Here is a 5,130-nt window from a genome sequence, read left to right as displayed (position 1 = left end):
GCTCTACATCTTTCCAGGTGTGGCCAATCTGGTAAACGAAAAAGGAGTGAGTTTTGGACAAGGAATGGCATCTGACTTTTAGATAAAGGTTTGATTTTTAGATAAAGAAATCTGAATTCACTTATGGATTACTCAGAACTTTTCTTAAGCAAAAGAAGCCTTTGCCATAAATCCATACCATAACTTTGCTCTTTTCCTGACTTGTGTCATGTCCATCTTATAAACTGTGATTAAGTACTAGAGAAATGTTATGGTAAACGTATGCCCCAAAGGAACATACGATGTCGACTCTGCATTCGTTTAAAAATATAGATTTACAGAGAGACAGAGGGAGGGAGGGAGAAGTATATGAAATATATATTTATACAAGATGTGTTAATATGGAACATATAAACATATCAAAATTTCAATAATGGAAGTTTTGTGATAATTTAGTCCTATGATGTACATTTGAAGGTAGGAACTTTGCCTGAATGAAAGCACCTGAAAGTTTCTGGTGTTTAAGAATTTATTATGACGAGTAATTTGTGTGTGTGTGCATGCATATACACAAAAATATACTACATATAGATGTCAAATCAAAATATTCATTGTTGCTTGCATTGCAATACTACATGTTGCCATTCTGAAGTCTAATTTAAACTGAAAGTAGAATATGAGTGGAAATTTCTAATCTGCTCGTTTTCAGATACTATAAATAATATTATACTATCATGACTGTGTAAAAAGCTCTATTTTAAGATAGATCAGTGTACAGACCATATTAATTCACTGAGTTACAATCAACAAGACAGACTTTTAAGATGGAAAAATTTTTTAAGATTGTGTTTGATTTCTTCGATTCCGAGCACGTCCTTTGCACTTCTAACAAAGGAAATGCTGTTGTGATTTGCAGGCAGCAGAATAGAAGCTGTAGACTAATAGATTCAGGTTTTCATCAGGCAAATTTTATCTCCTTTGAAAGATCGATGAGAATAACTTTTGTATTAGTCTCATTTGTGTTAACACATTACCTCCAAGCATATGCTGTTCAGATTATTCATTTGTTATTCAGATGTTGTCTAGGATTAGCGGTTTATGCTAAAAAGCTGCCGGTGAGTAAAAAGGAAGTGTGATGTGTTGTTATTCTACTGTATCCCCGTAGGATGCTATTATGTTTAGAGTCTGCTATTGTGAAGATAGCAAGGCAGGATGTCATCCATGTAGGTGAAAAGCCACGATAGGGCAACTGTAAACAGCAGCAGTCAGCTGAAAATCTGATCCAGGGAGGTGCCAAGCGTAATTCCAATGAAGCAGATGTTAGCCAGTGCTCATGGAAAGGATCAGGCCTTTCTTTGTCTGATTTCAAAATACTCAGCATTTACAGTAATTCTCAGTTCTAGGTGATTATAAGCCTGGTCTTGTGAAGAATAAAATGGCAGCAAAACTAAAAGCTTGTACAGATATTTGTAAGAAAAAGCTCTTTCGACTGCAATTTGAGTAACTAGTGCAGCATGCTCTCATGCAGGTAACATTCCTTGCTTTCAACTTCAGTAACTGATTCCCCTGTACAAAGACTAAGCAGAAACAGAAAAAAAAGTGTTTTAATTTAAAAATTTAAAAAGCATTGCAATTTCTGGTGTTGAATAAATACAATAATTTCCATGAGATGTCAGTTGAACAGCGACTGCAATACAACTAAGCAGTACACATTGTATCAGATTTATTCAGGTCAGCAGCACTCACCACATTATTCTAAACCTTGGTACCACTGCATGAATATAGAAAAACAGAAACCTTTCCTTAGCTATAAGGAAAAGATCCTTTACAAATCAGCCAGTTATATTGTAATTATACAGGAAAAGGTGTTCAAAAAATGTTCTGATGCACTTTCACATTTGTCCTTGGAAAAAATACTATAGATGGTACTTAGATATTGCCTAATTAATACTCTTAATAAACACACATATAAAGATTTGTTTCTAAACTGCAAGAGTTCACATGGCCACGAGCTCAAAGTTTGCAAACTGAGGGCTTTCTCCTGAAGATACAATCATTAGAAAAAATTCTTCACAGATAGAGTGGTTCAGCATTGGAATGGGCTGTCCAGGGAAGTGGTTGAGTCACCATCCCTGGAGGTGTTTAAAAAAGGCTTGATGAGGTACTTAGTGCCATGGTTTAGCTGATAAGGTAATGAATGATAGGTCACAGGTTGGACTCGATGATCTCAAAAGTCTTTTCCAACCTCGTTTATTCTGTGATTCTGTGATTTCAGAAGGCCTTCGAATGAAATTTACACCCCAGCACCTTATAAAATCTTACCACCTGCTAGGGTCTAACTACTCTGCAGGAGAGTCTTTCTACATAAACACTTCTGAGTGTTCACAAGTACTAACAGGGCTGCAATTATTAAAGCTCCAAGCTAAAAATTAAATACGAGAACTTGATATACCAGAAGGAAGTTGAGGTTCACATGCTTCCTACACTGGCATTATTTTGCCAGGTAATTAAAGAGGTTTAGGATTGTCAGACAAATACCTCAGTCAGCTGCCACTACTGTGTGGGCAGTTCAGATTTCTGGTTCCAGGAAAGCTGACTGACTTGAAGAAAAGTCATATGACTTAAAAAATAATGCACTTTGAGTGACAAGTCATGCCATGCTTTCCTGCAAAGCTAGTTCAGGTTTAGTAAGATTATTCCTCATGCAATTAAGTCCTTCTTCCACTATACCAGACACTCTTACAAGGAAGCTTTGTTCTCCGAGTCACAGTCAGGCCCACTAACGTTATAAGAAAAAAAAGAGCAGAGAATTACAAGTGTTTGGAGCAGTCAGCGCAAGATTTTTTGAGAACACATGTACAGTCTATAGTAGTCTCACTCAAAAAACAGAACTGGGGAAGAAGGACCACAAAAAGAAACCAGTTAAAACACATTAAGAAATCAACATTCAGTATTGGACAGCATCAAAATAGTTCTACAAAGAGAAGCAGCTGTTCAACACAACAGAAATATTAGTGTTAAAAAATAATTTCTTTGATAATCTCTAAAACATCCAGCTCATAACTTTGTGCTGAATAACATCCTGATTGGTGAAAATGTTTATGCAGGTGCTTTAATTGAAGCATATGGGTAGTCTCGTTGTTTTCAAGCAAAATTATTTCAACAGGCTGATAAAATTTAGAGCCTGGTAGAGTCATTAGATCATTAGATGAGCACAGCATGTTAATTTTACCATTTCTCTTATCCAAAACCCAAAGGCTTTCCTGCTTACAACAGAGCAGTATGGATGTAGTATGTTCAAGATAAAAGTTTAAGGGGAAGATCACAATGTTCTACACACGAGTAGCAACCCACAACAGTGAGAATTGTTCAGGTTGACACAAATCCTTTAGCTCAAATGGGAATTAAATGTTGCACAGGCTTTGTACCAACTTACTGCACAAGGGTGAAGGTCAATGTGTGCATGGAAGATGGAGTGTTTCTCCCAGAAGTCTCTGTGCTATCAGAAAAAGCATTTGCTTGCTTTCCTACTCTTCTAGCGGACTAGGAAAGTACTGTTGCATAAACAAGGATAAAAAAAAAAGCTTCTTTAAAATCAATCTTTATGCCAAAGTGCAGCTATATTTTTTAATCTTCTCTGAGGTTTCCCTTCCTGACCCCCTGTCTAGTAATGGTTGCAGACCCGTTTATCACAATGGTCCCCACAGACTCTGTGGACCCAAGCAATTGCACAGGGCAAAACAGAGCCCTGCTCTAACAGTTCTGTAGTGCAGCACTACACAGCCCCAGGAGAATGGAAATGTAGTTCACTTGAGTTAGAAAGAACAAAAATTAATGTGTACCAACATCTCTGTTTAGACAGTTAGCATTCTTAGAATCCTTTATATTCTAACACACCTTGTTTTTCCAGCATAGTGTTCCACTGTTATTTTGGGTTATTACCTTACCACAATTATCGTAGAAGGCTGGAGGCAAAGACAAATCTTCAAAGATCAGATCATTATTAAAGGAAAAAGGAAAACCAAATTCAATCTCAATTGAACTACAAAATGCACTTCATAACTTCAAAAATGGGAACAGGCAAGGGAGAAAAGTGGATTAATGATGACCTTTTCCGAGCTGCTTGATCTTCCTCCCAGTCATGGCTAGTCTCTTCTTTCTCTCTTAAAACAAGGGACCTTCATACTGCCTTCGTATACTGCTGTGGTTTTATACTGAAACACAGCCCATATGGAATTCTGGATGCAGCACATCACCCTAGCATAGTTCTATTCATTCACATATATTCTATTAGAGATAACTGTCTTAAGCAATAATTAAAAGCAGAAAAAAGATAAAAGAGCAGGATAATGTCTTCATACCACTAAAAGAAATGGAATTGGAACTAACAACAGAGAAGGGCCCAGAATAAAACAAGTATAATAAATCCAGCAGTTATATATAGAGACCTTGGCCCCAAGGGGCTCTGTCATAGAAAAATATTAAGTGTTGTGACTATAATAAGCAAATCTCCTCTCAACTAATGAGCATGGAAGCAATAGCCTCTCTCTTGTCTTTGCACTGAATACTTCATACATGGCATGAAGGCAGAGATGGATGCAAACTCACTCAGAGTAAACTGGGAGCATGAACCCTGAGACATTTGCAGCAGATCTCAGGCTGCTGCATAACAGTTTGACTGATAAGCATGCTGTGTGCTGGACTAAGTGGAGATCCTGCCTGACAGTTCTATCAGGGTAGGCATTTGTGATCCATACCTCATTTTACAGTGCATGAAAGTGCTACTGTTCATAAGGGAGCAGTGCATTAATTTTTAGTATTTTGACAGAAACAGTTTTAAAAAGTCAGTATTTTCCTAGGGAGAGGAAGGAAATAGGCTTGGTTTCTTGCTCTTTACTGGGTCTGTTTCTAGACTCCATTGTTTCTACTCTTGTAATAATGCAAATGGACTATGTCATGCTGCAACGTGGAATGTGTTGCTTTAAGTTAATACTTAGATACTCAGCATCAGCCTGTGCTGCATCACTGAGGAAAGACTGACTTACCAAACCAAGAGCCACTATGACATCAGTGGTGACAATATGTTTATCAAAATTAATATAGTGAATAAAACATTTGTCACTATTTATGTGTAATGCAAATGTGGCAGAT

Source organism: Corvus brachyrhynchos, unplaced genomic scaffold, assembly GCF_000691975.1.
Source record: "Corvus brachyrhynchos isolate BGI_N302 unplaced genomic scaffold, ASM69197v1 scaffold70, whole genome shotgun sequence".
Lineage (NCBI taxonomy): Eukaryota > Metazoa > Chordata > Aves > Passeriformes > Corvidae > Corvus > Corvus brachyrhynchos.
This window is presented reverse-complemented; position numbering follows the sequence as displayed.